Source organism: Microtus oregoni, unplaced genomic scaffold (assembly GCF_018167655.1).
Source record: "Microtus oregoni isolate MIOR12 unplaced genomic scaffold, Mior012 000007F_ref0000211, whole genome shotgun sequence".
Taxonomy (NCBI): Eukaryota; Metazoa; Chordata; class Mammalia; order Rodentia; family Cricetidae; genus Microtus; species Microtus oregoni.
This window is the reverse complement of record NW_024543066.1, coordinates 52,374,177-52,393,255: the sequence shown is the minus strand read 5'-3', so window position 1 is coordinate 52,393,255 and position 19,079 is coordinate 52,374,177. Positions and strand designations below refer to the sequence as shown.

The following is a 19,079-nucleotide window of genomic DNA, read 5'->3' as shown; positions in this document are numbered from 1 at the left end:
GTTAGATGGTAGAGACGTTACGCGAGGAAGATGACACAGACACGCGGCAGTCCCACGTGGGTGCACTTTAATGGGGGAGGGGTAACAGGCAGGTAAGGGGCGTGCAGACACGGTAGGAAAGGCGGGGGAAGAGAAGAGAGCGAACTCGTGGCAGCCTTTGCTTTTAACGGGGAATGCAAAGGCTTCTGGGAAATGTGTTCCGCGCTTGCGTGCGCTGGAGTCCAGAGGAATGCTGGGAGTTGTGGTCTTGCAAGAGAACAACATTTCACCCTTTTGGTTTGATTAAAAAAATTGGGGGACCTTAAAGGGTAGGGAATGGGGGCGTAGTCCGGTCTCTCATGGCTGCTTCCTGCTGGCTTTGGGCGTTGAGGGCTCCAGGAAATGTCTGATTATTCTGGCGATGTCCCATTGGAGTCTTAGGTCGCTGGTGTCTGGCGATGGCTGGTTGTACCACTGGCATTTGAAGTCCTGGCTGTCGTCTGAGGTGGCTGATTGAAGAAATCTGTCTGGCTTTTCCTGAGTAGCTGGGTCATCATTAAGATGCTGGAAGGCAAAAGTTGCATTAGTAAAAGGAAAAATTAAAAAGGGGGGGATCTAAGGGAATTTGGGGGGGGAACTGGGGTGAGGGGGGAGAGGAGATCCAGGTGAGGGAGTCTTAGGATGTCCGGGGTTAAGAATGATAAAAAAATTAAATGATACTTATTCCGTTATTCCGTTTGTGTTTGATTTGTTTAGATGGGTTGGGCTGGCATCCTGGAGCTTAAAGAGAGTGTCTTAAAGGAAATAGATTTTAGCCGTATATTCCTTAACATTTCAGGGGCCACTGCTGCAGTCAGCAGCTGACCTGCTATGTCAAAGAACCTTATTGAGAATCTGCTTACCACCCGAGTCCTTGACTTCGTATTTGATGATGGTACCTGTAATGACATCTAGATGGTTATTTATGAATTTAAAGAAGGGAGGGTGTGTTAACACAGCGACAGATGGGGACCACTCTTTTCCTTAGACTGTAGTAGAGGGGACTGAATCTGGTGTCCTTTGGAACTTAAGAGAACAAGGTCCGGTCCGAGTTACCGTGTATGAAGGATTATCTTGAGCTGTGGAGATAAACGGTTTAAGATGTGACAGGTGAATCCAATGAGGAATTCCTTCAAGCTTGGCAGCTGTGGGAGTTAGAAGAATTACTCTGAAAGGGCCCTGCCATTTAGGGGAAAGGGGTGAAGGGCGCTGGCCTGGGGGTGAGAGTAATACCTTATCTCCTATTTTAACCGGCGGTGGACATGTATTAGCACATGGTCGAGGTAGTGAGTGATCTGTGAAGTCCCACAGTAGTGAGCATAAGTGGAACAGGAGGGGAGTGAGCAGGTGGTCAGGAAGGGGAGAGGTCTCCGATAAGAAGCTGGGGGTTAAGACCGGCCGCCCATACATGAGTTCAAAGGGTAAGATGAGGAGGGGGCCCCTTGGAAGGGTTCAGAGCCGGAGAAGAGGTAAGGGTAGGAGTCTTACCCAGTCAAGGTGGAGCTCTTGTGACATCTTAACGAGGGCTTCCTTTAAAGAGCGGTTAGTTCATTCTACCTTACCTGATGACTGAGGATGGTACGGTATGTGAAAATTCCAGGGGATTCCAACCGCTTTAGACAGATTTTGAGAAATCTGAGAAGTAAACTCTGGACCGTTATCTGACTGAAGAGAAGTTGGGAGTCCAAACCGAGGAATAATCTCTCGGAGAAGAATATCAGAGACTGTCTGGGCTCTCTTGTTAGAGGTGGGGAAGGCTTCAACCCACCCAGACATTGTGTCCTCCAGAACCAGGAGATATTTAATTCTCCTGACTGTGGGCATATGAGTAAAATCCAGCTGCCAGTCAGTTCCCGGAAGGGAGCCCCTGGCCTGGTGTGTAGGGAAAGGGAAGCTACGATATTTGGTCCTGGGATCTGACTTTTGGCAGATCTGACAGGAGGCAGTGGTGGCTTTTAGAAACCTGATGTCCTCAGGCATGGGTTTGATATGTGTTTTTACAAAATGAAGCAGAGCTTTTTCATTAGGATGAACAAGCTGGTGCAGGTAGGACAGGATCTGTTGAGTGTTAGGAGGTGTCTGTGAGGTTGTAGGCTGTGCTGTAAGGACTCCCTGAGGTAACTGAGGCAGGTCTGAGCTAAGTGCTGCTGTCTTAGCTGCTCTGTCAGCCCGGTTATTTCCCTTGGAAACAATAGAACTGTCAGACTGATGGGACCGACAATGAATCATTCCTATAGCTTTAGGGAGATAGGAGGCTCTTAGCAAGTCCATAATATGCTCTGAGTTGGTAATAGACCCTCCCTTCGCTGTGAGAAGCCCGCGTTCCTTCCAGATGGCCGCGTGAGATAACAGGATATGAAAAGCATATTTAGAATCTGTGTAAATATTTAAAGATTGTTTCGTGGCTAACTGAAAGGCACGGGTGAGGGCTATCAGCTCAGCCTGCTGGTTGGTAGTATGAGCAGGGAGTGCCTTTGCCTCGACTATCTCTGTGTCTGACACTATGGCATAACCTGCTCTGCAGGTCCCGTCACATAGAAAGGAGCTGCCGTCTGTGTACCAGGTGTGAGTGGCCTGGGACAGACTGCCCTCCTGTATATGTGAGGGGTGGGGCAGTAGGTCCTCTAGGACCTCAATGCAGGAATGGGATGGGGAATCAACACCAGGTTGAGGTAGAAGATTTGAAATGTTGAGAGGTGGGCAGCACTGGAATGTGAGACTCGTATCTTCCACCAGCGCCACCTGAAGCGAAAGAACTCGAGAAGGAGGTAGGGTCTGTAGGCCTTTGTAAGTTAAGAGGTTAGACAGGTTATGATGAGAGAAAACCATAGTAGGTGCTCCGAAGGTTAGCTTTTTTGACTCACGAATAAGAAGTTCCGCGGCTGACAAAGCCCGTATGCAGGGTGCCCAGCCCCGAGTGGTGAGGTCCATCTTCTTTGACAGGTAAGCTACAGGTGCGAAGGAAGGTCCCAGTTGATGGCCTAGAACTCCCAGGGCATAGCCCTCTCTTTCTGCTACATAAAGGGAAAAAGGGCGAGTTAAATCTGGAAGATGGAGGGCTGGGGCCTGGGTAAGGGCCTGTTGGAGTCTCCGGAAAGGTTTGGTCATGGGGTGAAGGAGGGGCTCATGCATAGAGCCGAGAGCTGCTTCATATAGGGGGCGGGCGAGGAGAGAGAATGAGGGAATCCAGGATTGCAGGAAACCGGCCACTCCCAGGAATGACAGAACCTCTTCTTTGGTGGAAGGAACTGCAAGAGATTGAATTAGTCTTTTTCTGTCTAAGGTGATAGCCTTTTGTGTTGGGGTTATGGTTAACCCCAAATACGTTACCTGAGTGGTGGACAATTGAGCCTTAGAAGGCGAGACTCTGTAGCCCTTTTTGGATAAAAAATTTAATAAGGTGGCGGTGTCAGTCCTGCTAGTCTCCAAAGAGGAGCTACATAGCAGGATGTCATCAACATAGAGTACCAGTTTTGATTTAAGGAGGGACAGTGAGAGCAGATCAGAGGCCAGAGCCTGGCTAAAGAGGTGTGGGCTGTCCCGGAATCCCTGAGGGAGAACGCTCCAGGTTAGTTGTGTGGAGAAATTGGTATCAGGATCTGTCCAGGTGAAGGCAAAGATGTTCTGAGACTGAGGGCTGAGAGGAATAGAGAAAAAGGCATCCTTTAGGTCTAAGACTGAGAAGTGGGAGGTCCCTGAAGGAATGTTAGACAGAAGTGTGAGAGGATTAGGTACCACTGGGTGTAAAGGAACGACAGCAGAATTGATGAGCTGGAGGTCCTGAACCAAATGATAAGTTCCATTAGATTTTTTTGACAGCCAGTATAGGAGTGTTAAAGGGAGATGAGGTGGGGCGAAGCAGCCCCTTCCTCAAGAGATCAGAGATTATAGGTTTTAGTCCTTTGAGGCTTTGGGAAGGAAGTGGGTACTGGGCTTGAGTGATATACCCAGTAGGGTTTTTTAACTGAATAACAACGGGGGGGGGTGGTGTTTAGCAACGCTGGGTTTTGGATGTCCCACACGAGAGGGTCCACCTGGGAAGCTGGGAGGGGAAAAGGCATGTTAGTATCAGAGGGTCGCGGAGCCAGGAGAAGCAGCAGCTGTGTCACCGATGAATCTGAAACGAAACAGGTGGGGGGGCGCAAAAGAAATGGAAGCTCCCAGCTTGGTCAGAAGATCCCTTCCCAAGAGTGGGACTGGACAGGTTGGTAGAACTAGGAATGAATGAGTGAGAAAGATACCTCTAAATATGCAATTGAGAGGCGGAGTTTGGAGAGGTAGATAAGGCTGTCCCCCTACCCCGACAATAGGGGAACTTGAGGGGGAGGTTGGCCCCCAAAATTCCCTTAGAACCGAATATGTTGCTCCGGTGTCCAAGAGAAAAGAGATGAGGCGTCCCGACACTGTAAGAAGTACCCGCGGCTCCTGGTTGCAGATGGGTGTAGCAGTCGGGTTGTCGGTGGAGGAGCCCGGGAACCTTCAGTCTTCCAGAGCCAAACCCAATAGGTCAACCTGGGGGTCCTCTGGGGCGGCTGCCCCCGCGTCATTGAACACACGAGGGCAGACTGTGGACCAATGACCCTCCCTGTGACACCTTGGGCAGGGGCCCCTTGGGTTGCGATGGGGATTGGGGCATGCCTTTGCCCAGTGACCTGTCTTACCACACTTGAAGCATGGGCCGGGGGGCGGGGGAGCCACGTGTGGAGGGCGGGCAGTGGAGTCCATCACCTCGGCTGGCCTGGTGGGTGCGGTGATCACGTGGCAATGATTCCGGGCCTTGTCATTCCTCGCTTGGTAGATCTTGAAGGCCGTCTCCAGGATCTGTGCCTGTGGGGTTAGGGGACCCTTCTCCAAACGTCTGAGCTTTGCCTTGATGTCTGAGTAGCACTGGTTGACAAAGTGGGTCATCAGGAGCTGTCTGCCCTCTGTGAATTCTGGGTCCATGTTTGTGAATTGTAACATAGCTTTAGTAAGACGGTCAAGAAATGCAGAAGGATTTTCCTTAGTGTCCTGGAAAATTTCTGCAAGTTTAGAATAATTTACTGGTTTGAGAGCGGCCTTCCTTAATCCCACCAGGAGGCAGGTTAGGAATCGGTCTCTGGCCAGAATGCCCCCGGGGGAGTTGTAATCCCAGTGGGGTTCCTGGTCCGGCACGGCCTCTGCCCTGGGTGGATGAGAAGGCTGAGTCTGATGTACTTCATCAGCATGCAGTCTCGCCTGCTCCCAGACCCGTCGGCATTCCTCAGGAAGCAAGTTGTTACAGAGAATCATATAAATATCATGGTAAGTTTGGTTGTAAGATTGGGTTAAATATTGAAACTCTTTTGTAAAATTAGTGGGGTCAGCTGTGTATGACCCTAGTAGCTTAGAAATATGTGAAAGTTCCGATAAGGCGAATGGAACGTGGACCCTCATCAATCCCTCAGCTCCAGCTACCTCTCGTAAGGGCAGGACCGTAGCTGGTTTGAGTTGATCAGGGTCTGCTGTTGCAGCAGCGGCAGCAGCTCGCGAGCAAGGCGGCGGGTGGGATTAAGGCCTGAGGGGGTTTTGGAAGACCGAGGCAGAGGGGTGGGGCAGGGAGGTGAGTCGGAAGATTCCGAAGTTGATCTGGACAGTCTGCGCCTCCTGTGACGGGAAGGAATTGTTAGCTGCCTGCGAGGTCGTGTCCGGCTGCGGGAGAAGTTGGGTGAAGCTGGATCGGAAAGGCTGGGATATATGAGACGGGGGGAATGAGATTTTTCGGGGGATTTAGAGGAGCGGGAAGACGACCCAGAAGGATATTTATGCGGAATTCCTGGAGACCTATGAATGAAGTGTTTAGAGGCATGGGGAGAAGGCGTAGGCGACTCCTTTTTGTACCTAAAAGAAACCTTTGAAGAAGGAGGGATTGGGGAGGTGGCCCCCGATTGAGCAGGGTGGGGATGGGTGAGCCCACGAGGTTGGGGGGGTAGGGGGGCGTCAGCGGGGTCCATGGACAGAGCAGAGGGTTGCGAACCCATGGCGGGAGCAGAGGGTTCCTGGATGGAGGGCAAGGCCAAAAACATGTGAGCAAGTGAACAGTGAGATGAAGTAGATGGATCAGTCTTTAGGGCCATGTAGAAAAAGGCCATCACATACATTAATTCTTTCCATTTAGCTGACCGGTGACAAAAATTGGCCAACTCCCGCAGAGTTTCGGGGTCAAACAACCCTTGGGAAGGCCAGCGGATAGAACCTTGTAAATTGTATGTAGGCCAAGTTTTGGAACAAAGCCGTGTTAACTTAGATAGTTTTATGGAGGGGATGAGGGAGTGAGGCTCAAGAGCATCCAGAAGCTGCCCGAGTGGGGAGGATAGGGGAACTGGCTTGGAATGCTTAGAGCCCATAGCTGAAGCGGAGCCTGCCCGCAAAAAGGTACCGGAGTACCGCGAACAACGGCAGCCACGAATACAGGCGTCCGAGTATTCGTGGGGCGTGTTATGGCTTAATTGGTCCGAGCCCAGCTACCGGACGGGGGGAAAAAGCCCCGGCTGGGAGGAGACAATTAAGCTTATCGGGGCTGACCGTACAGCCCAAAAAGGCACTGCGGCGGAGCGGGCCGGGAAGAGGACAGGAAAGGTTAGAAAAAAAGAGAAAAAGGCCGGAAGCACCGAACTCCCAGGCGCGGACTGAGGCAGGTTTCAGCCGGGGGCAAAAAGCCGAGGGGGGGGGGAAGGGGAGTGAGGTTGGCGACCTTGCCCAGGACGCGCCAAAGAAAGCCGGCCGGACAGTCTCTGAGTGCCCCGGGGGGAAGGAAGCCAACTTAGGTTAACTCACGGATGAGACGATGGTGGATGGCCGTGTTAAACAGGTGAAGGTGGGTGCAGGCGGTCGGTTCAGACCTTGTACCGGTGAAGCCCAGAGGCAAAAGCCTCAGGCACTGGGACAGAGAGGTCTCCGAGTCGAAGGAAGGCACCACTGTTGTTCTTAATTCTGCGGGTTAGACGGTAGAGGCGTTACGCGATGAAGAAGACACAGACACGCAGCGGTCCCACGTGGGTGCACTTTAATGGGGGAGGGGTAACAGGCAGGTAAGGGGCGTGCAGACACGGTAGGAAAGGCGGGGTAAGAGAAGAGAGCGAACTCGTGGTAGCCTTTGCTTTTAACGGGGAATGCAAAGGCTTCTGGGAAATGTGTTCCGCGCTTGCGTGTGCTGGAGTCCAGAGGAATGCTGGGAGTTGTGGTCTTGCAAGAGAACAACACCGCCCGTGACTCTCGGCTTCCCAGGCTTGTTCACTGTTGTGGAACCTGGAGAGAGGCCTGTGAAGGATTTATGAGGCGTGTTTACTTCCTGAGTCTCAAAAGCCTGGAATATTTCAATTCAGAGGAAGCTGTCACCTGCTTCTGCCTCCCAACTTCTTCTCAAACCAAAACTAAACAAATAAAACCTGACTTTGCTCATGAACAGACAAGGTACCGTTAACATTTCTCTACCAGGGCCCAGGAGTGGTGGTGCATGCCTTTGATTTCAGCCCAGGTAAGTCAGCCAGCCTGTGTCAGACAAAACAAAACCCTTTCTGTCTACTATGGAGACCCATCTGTGTTGGAAAATATTTTATATTTTTTGAGACAAGTTGTTTGGTTTGTTGTTTTATTTTGTTCTGGGGGTTTGTTTGTTTTCTGTTTTGTTTTGTTTGTAGGCTCAGCTGTCCTCAGACTGACTATGTATCTGAACTGGCCTCATTGCTGGGTTACAGGTGTGTGTCACTGTGCCTGTGTCTAACCAATGTAGTAATATGATGTTATGCTCTTTGGACTCTTCTGGGGGGCCCACTACCCAGCTTCCAAATGAATCACACACGGAGGCTTATTCTTACTTAGAGTTGTTTGCCCTTAGCTTGTTTCTTGCCCACTTTTCTTAATTATAATCTTGTCTCCCCTTCAGCCTCTGTTTTTCCCATTCTTGCATTTCTGTAAATCTTACTCTTACTCCATGGATTGCTCTGTGACTGGATGGCTGGCCCCGCATGTCCCCCGCCTTCTCAGGCTACTGTTTTGAACATCTCCCAGTTTTCTCTATTTGTTCTGCCTGCCAGCCCCACCTACCTTCCTCCTGCCTTGCTATTGGTCATTCAGATCTTTATTAGGCCACTAGGTATTTGAGACAGGCAAAGTAACAACAGCTCCACACAGTTAAACAAATGCAACATACAAGTAACATACCTTAACATAATACCCCCAACAAACCAATGTTTTCAACTTCTGTGCATTTTAGGCATGTAGCATGATGTGGTAGCTATGGAAACAGCAAGGCAGTCCCTTTAAAACTGAAAGGGAGGTAGGTATGGAGGTATATCTCAGGTGGTAGGGTGTTTTCCTGGCATGCATGAATCCCTGGGTTTGATACCAGCACCATGTAAACCAGGTAATGTGGTATACAACTGCAGTTCCAAATGATGGAGATGGAGATGGAAGGATCATACTTGGCCAGTATGAAGCTAGTATACAATTGTATGAATTTCTGGAATTCGCATAGGAGAACCTAATTTCAGTTCAGTTGCTGTGTTGCTGTTATATTTGTGCTTGGCCAGTTTCTTCTCCATTGCACTTATATTGTACCAAGATTTTTTTTTCTTTTTTTTCTTTTTTTCTTTTTTTCTTTTTTTTTTGGTTTTTCAAGATAGGGTTTCTCTGTGGTTTTGGAGCCTGTCCTGGAACTAGCTCTTGTAGACCAGGCTGGTCTCGAACTCACAGAGATCCGCCTGCCTCTGCCTCCCGAGTGCTGGGATTAAAGGCGTGCGCCACCACCGCCCAGCTGTACCAAGAATTTTTTTTTAATTGCACCACATCCTACAATTTCTGAGCTCCGAGAGCCGAGTGAAGGAGCTTGCTGAGGTCTGCAATTCTTCTGCAGGTTCTGCTTCTCTTCATCCCCAGCAGAATCTTACAGGATCATTACATTTATGGTACTCATGGCCTCTCACTGATGAAAATGTTGCATGTGGTTCAAGAATGCACTTGCTGTTCCAGCAGCAACACACACCACAGGAACCTGGCTGGGCGATTGATGGAGGTCTCTATGTTGAGCTTGAGATATCTTGTAAAATTGCTTTATGGATGGAGAGATGGCTCAGAGGTTAAGAGCACTTGCTGTCTTTGCAGAGAACCGGAGTTTCATTCCCACACCCACGTGGCAACTTCCCATTGTCCTTGACTCCAGTTTCAGGGGATCTGGTGCCCTCTTCTGGCCTCTGAGGACACCAGGCATACCCAAAGTGCACATACATACATGCAGGAAAAAATTCATACACATAAAATACAAATGATAAATAAATAAATTCTTTAAAACTGCTTCCCAGGGTGATCACAACTAAATTATTTTGCTATAATTACTAAAAAGAATTCATCCCACTGGGCAGTGGCAGCACATGAAGCTCTTGGGAGTCAGAGGCAGGAGGATCTCTGCGAGTTTGAGGCCAGCCTGGTCTACAAAGGGAGTTCCAGGACAGCCAGGGCTATTCAGAGAAACTCTGTCTAGAAAAAAAAAATAAATTCATCCCATGGGACATCATGTAAGGGGCAGGTAGTGAGCCGATAGACATCATACAGCAAGTAGCCAGGCTTTGGTCTCCTCAGCTTGGTCTGCTGTACACGCTGTGGGTGTTAAGACACTGCACGGGCTGGGTAGTAAATGCCTGGTGACTACTGACGATTACAGTATCAGTTATCCTCATCCTCATCTGATGTGGGAGTCCTCTGTGTGCTGTGATTGCCATTGATGAATAAAGAAACTGCTTTGGACCTATAGCAGGGCAGAACTTAGGTAGGCAAGGAAAGCAAGGCTGAATGCTGGGAGAAAGAAGGGCGGAGTCAGAGAGATGCCATGGAGCCGCCGCCAGAGTCAGACATGCCAAAACTTTGCCCAAAAATCTGCCGGTAAGCCATTGTCACATGGCGATACACAGATGAATAGAAATGGGTTAAATTAATATGTAAGAGTTAAAAAAAAAACAAGCTAGACCTAATGGGCCAAGCAGTGATTTAATGAATATGGTTTCTGTGTGGTTATTCGGGGCTAAGCAGCTGGGAACCAACAAGCAGCTCACTCCCTCCGACAATCATTTTCCAGAGCCATACCCCTCAGGGCCAGCTAGACCAAATCCCAAAGGTCACCACCTCACCCAGGCCTTCTGCTTCCTCAGTGAGGGATGCTCCTCATGTTACAGGGCCTCAGGCTGCTACCGAGTTGTCAACATAATTAGTGGTGTGTGGGCTCAGCCTGGAATCCCAGCATTTTGGAATCTGAAGAGGAGGATTTTCTGGAGTAGAGTCCTGCTTAGGCTGCATAAGTAGTTCTGGGCTAGCCTGGGCTACAATGCCAGGTGCTGTGTCGGGAAAAAAATTTAAAAGATAACCAAAGTCAAATGCCATCAGTCATCTGGGCAAGAAGAAAGGAAGGAAAGAGCACTGGGTGGATTCCTAACCACGCCCCCTGAGGTTCTCCTGGCCACTAGGGGGCGGGAGAGCACAACCTTATTTTGGCTGGAGCTTTTTCCCAAACTCTTTGATAAACAGCACCAGCTCCCACACCAGTTGTCAGCACCAGGGAGAACAGTCTGGATTCTGGGGCACACTGAAAGCCACCCCTCTACATATCCTAAGCTTTCAAAGTGCTGGTCTATGGTGAAGCTATACCCCAGAAAACCAAGATCCTGGACCCCAGCAGGTCAGACAGCGAGAGACCACCCTCCTTCAGGGCAACAGCATCAGCACTGGTCAAGAGATCTTACCAAGTGCTGGGCATGGTGGCAAATGCCTTTAATTCAGTACATGGGAGACAGATACCGGCAGATCTCTGTCCAAGGCCAGCTAAGGCTATTTGTGAGAGTCTATATTTTCGTTTTGTTTTAGTTTTTGATTTCTTTGGTAGCCTTGGCTGTCCTGGAACTCTCTCTGTAGACCAGACTGGCCTCAAATTCACAGAGATCCACCTGCCTCTACCTCCCAAGTACTAGAATTAAAGGCATGTGCCACCACTGTCTGGCCCTATATTAATTTTTAAAAATATTTTACTATTTATTTATTTATTTTTGGTTTTTTGAGACAGGGTTTCTCTGTGTAGATTTGGAGCCTGTCCTGGAACTCTCTCTGTAGATCCACCTGCCCCTGCCCCCCGAGTGCTGGGATTAAAGGCATGTATCACTACTGTCCAGCCCTATATTAAGGTTTTAATTTTCTAAAAGGGAGGAGGAAAAAAGGAAAAAAAAGGGGGGAAGAAGAAGAGTTGAGGGGCTGGAAAGATGGCTCAGTGATTAAGAGCATTGCCTGCTCTTCCAAAGGTCCTGAGTTCAATTCCCAGCAACCACATGGTGGCTCACAACCATCTATAAAGAGGTCTGGTGCCCTCTTCCGGCCTGCAGGCATACACACAGACAGAATATTGTATACATAATAAATAAAATAAATAAATATTTTAAAAAAATTAAAAAAAAGAAGAGTTGAATGTAGTGCACGCTTGTAATCCCAGCACTTCAGAGGAAAGGTGGGATCAGAATCCAAGGTCACAGAGCAAGTTCAAAGTCAGTATGGACTGCATATAACCCTATCTAAAGAGGCAGCAGGAAATGGTGAGGATGGCTCAGAGAACCTGAGTCTTCATCCCCAATGCCCGCATAAAAGCTGAGTGTGATGGCACACTGTGGGAGTGGAGACGTGAGCTCCCTGAGGCTCCCTGCAGCTCCCCGAGGTTCCCTGCAGCTCCCCGAGGTTCCCTGCAGCTCCCTGAGGCTCCCTGCAGCTCCCCGAGGTTCCCTGCCAGTCAGTCTAGGCAATGTGGTGGCTCCGGTTTAATGAGAGACCCTGTTCCAAAAAAACCAAGATAGAGAGCAATAGAAGAGATGCCCCACATGGATCTCTGCCCCTACATGAATTCATGAGTGCACACACGTGTGTGCACACATGTACACACCACATCACAGATGAGAAGGAAGGAAAAAAAAAAACAGAACAAAACTGGGCCATTCCCCCTCCAGTTTTCACATTCTAGATTTAGCCGAGTGTCCTTACAATGCCATTTGATAGCCTGCTCTGTCCTCTGTAACTATAGTTAGAAGTTTGATTAAGTCCCCTTGTCCCCCAGGACTAATCTACAAATGACACTGTGAACTCTTCTGTTGCACAGAAGGCACACTGTGGGAACTCTCCTTCGTGGTGCTCAGACCGCCCAGTAAGCCGGGGTGATGAAGTGCCCCATTGGAAGTCTGTTGTGACTTCTCAAATGACCACAGACTTTTCTAAGAACCACAGAAGTCACAATCAAAGTGCGCAGAGGTATATCTCTGGGGCAGCGTTGCCTCCTCCTCTGTGTGTGGCAGCTGCCTCTTTTCTGTCCCTCAGGATACACCCTGAGATTTGCCCACTTTGCTATCCCAAGATCCTTAGCTGAAATTTAACATGTTTTGTGGGACCAGAGAGATTGCTCAGCACAGCGTTTCTCAGCCTGTAGGTCATGACCCTTTTATGGGGATCACCTGTCAGATATTCTGAATATCAGCTATTTACATTACAGCTCACAACAGTAGCAGAATTACAGTTAAGAAGTAGCAGTGAAGGGAGCTGGAGAGATGGCTCAGAGGTTAAGAACACTGACTGTTCTTCCATAGGTCCTGAGTTCAATTCCCAGCAACCACATGGTCGTTCACAACCATCTATAATAAGGCCTGGTGTCCTCTCTGTCATACAGGCAGAACACTGTATACATAATAAACAAATGAAGAAGGAGGAGGAGGAGGAGGAAGAGGATAAATAAGTTTACAGCTGGAGGTCTCTACAACTGAGGACTGTATTGAAGAGTAGGTGAGAACTACTGGCTTAGCATTTCAGAGGACATAGGTTCTAGTCTAAGTACCCACAGGATGCTCAAAACCCTTTGCTCCTCCATTTGCACGGCCTCTGCCACCCTCTTCTGGCCTTGGAAGGTACTACACATGGTGCATGCCTGCAAAACACTACACACATTAAAAAGATATGTATTTGTTGAAGAAATGACAGCAAGTGCCAGGCATGGTGGTGCACTAGGGAGGCAGAGGCAGCTGGATCTTTGTGGGTTTGAGTCGTCGAGGCCAGCCTGGTCTACAAAGTGAGTTCCAGGACAGAGAAACCCTGTCTCACTGGGAAAGAGAAACAAAGAAAGGCCATGGGGCAGATAGTCAGTCAAAGTGGCACAGAGTAGAGAGGCACGGGTTCACTGGAAAACTCGGGGAGACTGGATAATTCCTCTAGAGATCTTTTCTCTGCAGCAAAGGACATCAGCTATGGCCGGACAGCTCCCCTGCAGACTGCAGTCACCTTCCAGGGGTGTTGATCTAGCAGTGCTGCCTTGCCCTTGACCCAGACAAGTACCTACACCAGAGCTAAGCCGCCCAGGAGCCCAGATGGCATCGAGACACTTCTTTTCTCATGCGAGTGCTGGGCCCTTTGTGCTTCATGCTGACTCCATCTGTCTTGTCCCTGATGCTTCAAGGCAGTGAAGGCAGTGGCTTAATGAATTTCTTATTTATCTATTCATTTATGAGACAGATTCTCTCTATGCAACCCCAACTGGTCTATGCAAACCAGGCTCACCCCAAACTCATAGGGACCCATCTGAATGGGTTATATAGGGAAGAACTCCTGCCTCAAAAGGGGAAAACAGAGGAAGAGGCAGAAAGATGGAAGGGGGAGGGGAGGGTTGGGTGTGCAGGTGACTCAGCTGTAAAGTGCTCATCATCCAAGCACGGGGACTTGAATTTGGATCTTCAGCACCTACAGAAAAGCCCTGAGCTTCTGTGATCCTGTCAGTGAGGTGATGACAGGAAAGCCCTTGGGGCTCACTGGCAACCAGCCTACTTCTGGGTTTAGTGACAAGCCTAGCTCTCTTTTGTTTGTTTTGTTTTTGAGACACGCTGTCTCTATTATGTAGCTGGCTGTCCTGGAACTCCCAGGCTGGCCTCCAATTCACAGACACACATTTGCCTCTGTTCCCTCCCCCAAGTGCTGGAATAAAGGTGTGTGCCACCCTGACTGGCCCCACAAAGCCTATCTTAAAAACAAGGTAGAGGGAAATAGAGGAAGACACTCAACACTGACCTTGTATTACCACACATGCACACATATGCATGCATATACACACATGTGCACACATACACACACACTACCACACATATGCACACATATACACACACTACCACACACGCACACATGTGCACGCATACACACACATGTGCACACATACACACACTACCACACATATGCACACACATGCACACACATACACACATATGCACGCATATACACACACATGTGCACACATACACGCACACTACCACACATATGCACACACATACACACACGCACACATATGCATGCATATACACACATGTGCACACATATGCACACATATACACACACATGCACACATATACACATACACTACCACACATATGCACACATATGCACACATATACACTACCACACGCACGCACACATATGTACGCATATACACACATACACACTGCTGCACAAGACTGTCCTCTGAGCTAAATAACACCTTCAGGTTCAGCTGTGCCCACTTGCATCATCCCAACTGGGCTTGTTGACTGTTGGGGGGCTGAGGGGCAGGAGACCCTCACCTCACTACCATTGCCAGTGGTCTGAGAAGGGGGCAGATGGGATGAGGCTGTACCCACACTCCCAGAAGTTGCCCTCGCTTGTGCTCTGTAAGTAAACCCAATAAACTCATTGGCTCCCCAAAATGAAATTTGGTGGAATTGAACCTCAGTTTGTCATTGGGACCTTATGAGAAGGGGTAAGTGTTGTATATGTCTCCCCTGGGAAAGAATTTTAGTAACACACACATGAACATGTACACACATGAAAGAGAGAGGGGGGCAGAAAGGGGGGAGGGAAGAAGGGAGAAGAGAGAAAGAAAGGCTGTAGAGTGTGCTGCGCTGGCAGCTCCAGGCGCTTACTCAGAGGCCATGATCTAAAAGAGCTGGCAGGGGCACACCACTTCCTCTGTGCCCTAGTCACACTGGGCAAGGTGCTCAGTCAGGACAGTTTCTAGCTCAAGAAGTGCTCTAGTGAGTGCAGACCGCACTCCCTTCCAGATCAAGAGATCCCTGTAAATCAACGTGCCCCCAAATAGCTGGTGAGTGCCAAGGGCCACCATTCTGTGGAGAAGCAGCCCTGTCAGGGTCTCCACAACCACCACCACCATTGGTGACTGTTCATGGGCCCATAGTGCATGCCCTGACACGGGCACAAAGGCATGCAGTATGCCTTAAGACTGTTGCTTCCTTCCCTACTCAGTGAGTATCACAAAAGAATGTGACATCCTGGCCACAGTCAATGTGCTGGGTTAAAACCATTCTATGAAGGCCTGGAGACATGGTTCTACTGTTAGAGTGCTTGCTGCAGGGGATGGTGGCACACACCTTTAATCTCTGCATTCGGGAGGCAGGGGCAGGCAGATTTCAGTGAGTTTGAGGCCAGCCTGGTCTACAGAATGAGTTCTAGGACAGCAAGGGCTACATAGAGACCTTGTCTCAAAAAAAAAAAAAAAAAGTCAGAAGTCAAACAAAAGCACATGCTGTCCTTCCAGGGGACTAAGTTCGGTTTCCAGCACCCACACCATGTAAATCACAAACACCTATGATTCCAGCTTCAGAGGGATCCACTACCCTTTTCTGGGCTCATGGGGACCTTCACAGAAGCGTGAACACACACAGGATAAAATCAAAATAAAAACACATACATGCTCCAATGTTGAGGAACAGAGAATATTTGTTTATGTAAAGATTAAATTACATTTCTTTATGCTGCATTTATTTAACTATATAAAGAGGTGCTGCATTTGTTTCACCTTGCCTGCCTAAGGCACCTGATTGGCCTAATAAAAAGCTGAATGGCCATAGCTAGCAAGTAGAGGGATAGGTGGGGCTGGAAGGAAGAAAGAAAAGATAGGAGGAGGAATCTAGGCTCAAGAGGGAGTTGCCCAGGGTCAGCCAGACAGGCAGCCAGACACAGAGGAAGCAGGAAGGTAGGACATGCAGTATGGAAGTGTAAAATGACACCTGTTCCGTTCTGCACCTACTTGTTACACGCTACAGGAACTAGGCTGAAAATTTAAAATCATACACACAGACAGAGACACACAGACAGGGCCATGGGGACATCCTTGAGACAAGAATGTCTCAGGGACAGTTTCTATAGGGCTCTGGCCACGCCCCAGCTCTCCGGACCTTTCAGCTGCAGACTCATCAGAATCCACTCCCCTGCTGCTCAGAGCGGAGGAAAACAAGAAATTCAGGGTCTGGTGATCTGCAGTCCCCAACATGAAAGAAAGGTAAAAAGCCCCAAGGCAAAATGTAGATGAAGAGAAACAAGTTAAAATAAGTTATAAGAGCTGGTGGGACAAGCATAAGATTGAATATTCATAACTAACAATAAGTCTCTGTGCCATGATTTGGGGGCCGGTGGTCCAAGAAAGTCTGCTATATTCAAACATCAAGACCACCCAACATGGGGGCTAGAGAAATGGCTCAGTGGTTAGAAGCACTGCCTGCTCTTCCGAAGGTCCTGAGTTCAATTCCCAGCAACCACGTGGTGGCTCACGACCATCTGTAACAAGGTCTGGTGCCCTCTTCTGGCCTGCAGGCATACACGCAGACAGAATATTGTATACATAATAAGTAAATATTTTTTTTAAAAAAAGACCACTCAACAAAGTGCGGGCATCATCTTAAACAAGGAGACACCGAGGCTCAGGGAGAAGGTGCACGCCCCAGCATCACAGAGGGGAGAGGTTGCAGGGAAGGTGCTGCTGATGGTCCTATCTGAGGCTGACCCTGGTGGCCAGATGCTTGACCGCAGAGCCTCCAGCTCCAGCTCCCCCGATAGCCGAGGCATCTCAAAGCCCCCCCCCCCCCCCGCATTTTTAAGCTGGTTCTGTTCTTCCTGGCCCTCTTCTAAGCCTATCAAAGCCCCCATTCTCTGAGCACAGCCGTGCCAGCCCTCAGCCCCTCCCCACCAAGAAGCCAGGTGTTGGGGCCCTGAGGGGGGCTGCCTGAAAGCAGGAGAGGGCACAAGCCTGCACAGCCCTCCTGGTGGCCACTTCAGATGGGCACCCAGTGACAGCCAGTGCTGAAGAGGTGCCTGGAAGGCAAGAACTTTGGGGACAGCTTGTTCACACCTCAGGCCACAGCTTTGGCCAATATGGGAGTTAAAGTGGCAGAAGATCACAGGTTCTTCAAGAGAGCCTGAAAACGTCTCCAGACAGGCTGGGAGACAGCCAGCAGCACCATGTGGGTATGAAGGAGGCCTGGCCTCCTCCTCACTCTTTTCCTGAGTCCTTGGTCAGTAGTCCAGGGCCAGCAGCTTCTGGTTCAACCAGCCAACCCCTGTAACAACACTGCACTTCACCATCTCTCCCAGAAGACCTCTGAGGTTCTGTGAAGTATCACTCCCTGTTGCTAGGACACGGGTTTGTGCAGGAAAACTGGCTCTGTTGCTGCCAGTGCCAGGACCATGTCGAAGACCTAAAGGGCTGCACGCAGCAGCAGGCATGGGTCCAATTGCCCCTCAGATGGAGGATAGAAATGGACAGTGTCCTTTGGCTATGAGTCAAGACTTCAAAACTGGAGGGAAGGTACTTATCGGCAACGGTTAGAGTTGAGTCTGGATAGACTTCAGTGTAAATGTCCTGAGCTGGTAACAAAGGAGGACTTCATAATGCCAACCTTCTGGAAAGGGCTCCCTCATGAAGGCCCAGCCCACAGTGGCCTGCTGAGCCCCTAGACAGAATCTTTCAGACAGACCTTAGTAAGGGTGTGTATGATGTAGGAAAAGATTCCACATGTATGCTGGAGGCCCTGCTGGGTGTGGGTGGGTTTACAGCCCAGACAGAAGCAGAAGCAGGGTTCCCCAGGCCAGGGTGTTCCTAACAATCTGCTCTTCTGGCTTCCCTGGTCTCAGGAATCTGCCCACAGCAGTCTCCAGCCTGCCCCAGGAGCAGCTCTCCCTCAGGCACAAAGATGTTTGCACCGGTAACTATGGGCTCAAGGGTGGGGGCGCGGGGACGTTGGGGAGTACCTCTTTTCCTGTCTTCTCTGGCCACAAAATTTGCCTGGGAAAAAATGTTGGGTTACATCTGAGACATCAACTGGACTGAATTTCAATCCCTTGGTTTCCTGGCCCCACCTGGTGGGCCTGCAGCCCTGTAAGCCCATGTGTTGCTGAGCCACACAGATGCAATCCAGACACCTGGACCCAGAGCCAGAGTCCTTCCCGGCTGACACTGCGCTAGTCTTAGGACCCCCAACCCAGCCGGGTCCTGGCTGGCGTCTTCAGGAACCCTGCTTTGTTGCCTTGCTTTTGTCCTTTGTCTCCCTGCGTGATTCTGCTCCGGTTCCAAGGTCCTTCTGTCCCTACAGTGGGCGGCAGGAGCTGGAACTCTTTCTTTAAACTTTTAAGAGTTTGGAGAGGACTTTGTTTTTTTAGAGCTTCTGAAGGCGTTTTGGAACTAAGTCCACAGCATGGGGTGGGGCATGGTTAGGGAATTGTTACAACATCCCCTGGGTTGGAAGTTAAGGTGTCACAGGTGGGCAGGGTGCATTTGGGGATCTGGAGATGACGAGGCAGGGACTCCCACACTGACCTTGCTGGCATCCAGAGGAATGAGGGACAGGGATCTGGCTGAGTCGCCTACAGCTGGTGCCAAGGCTTTGCCTAGAGTCCCAGGCGGGAGAGGATGGAGAGCCTGGGAAAGAAGGGAGAAGCAATGGGCAAAGTGGGGGCAGGCAACTGGCAGTCCTCAGGCTCACCCCGGGCACCAGGCTAGCAGGCTCTCGCTCTGCACGTGGGCTTTTGCAACCTGTGACGTCTGCTCCATCAATACCCTAGACTTTCTTGACTTGCGTTGGCTAGCCCGTACTTCTGCTGACCCACCTCCTCCTAGCCAACGACTGCAAAGCCAGCTCCTCTTCTGTGGAGGGAGAGGAAGCACCGAGGGAGTATAAACCAATCAAAGCTTCCTCAAAGGGGAAGCTGTGGTCGTTTGCACCTTC

At 49.8% G+C, this 19,079-nt stretch overlaps 1 long non-coding RNA gene across 1 annotated transcript; it reads right to left on the bottom strand.

The window, feature by feature from the left end:
* Positions 1-366: 366 nt before the first annotated feature.
* On the bottom strand, positions 367-18,728 carry LOC121451051. The gene is made up of 3 exons (XR_005974657.1): positions 18,671-18,728; positions 6,814-7,296; positions 367-543 (listed from the first exon to the last, which is right to left on the bottom strand). It is a non-coding gene; the product is annotated as an uncharacterized LOC121451051 (long non-coding RNA).
* Between the last annotated feature and the right edge of the window lie 351 nt (positions 18,729-19,079).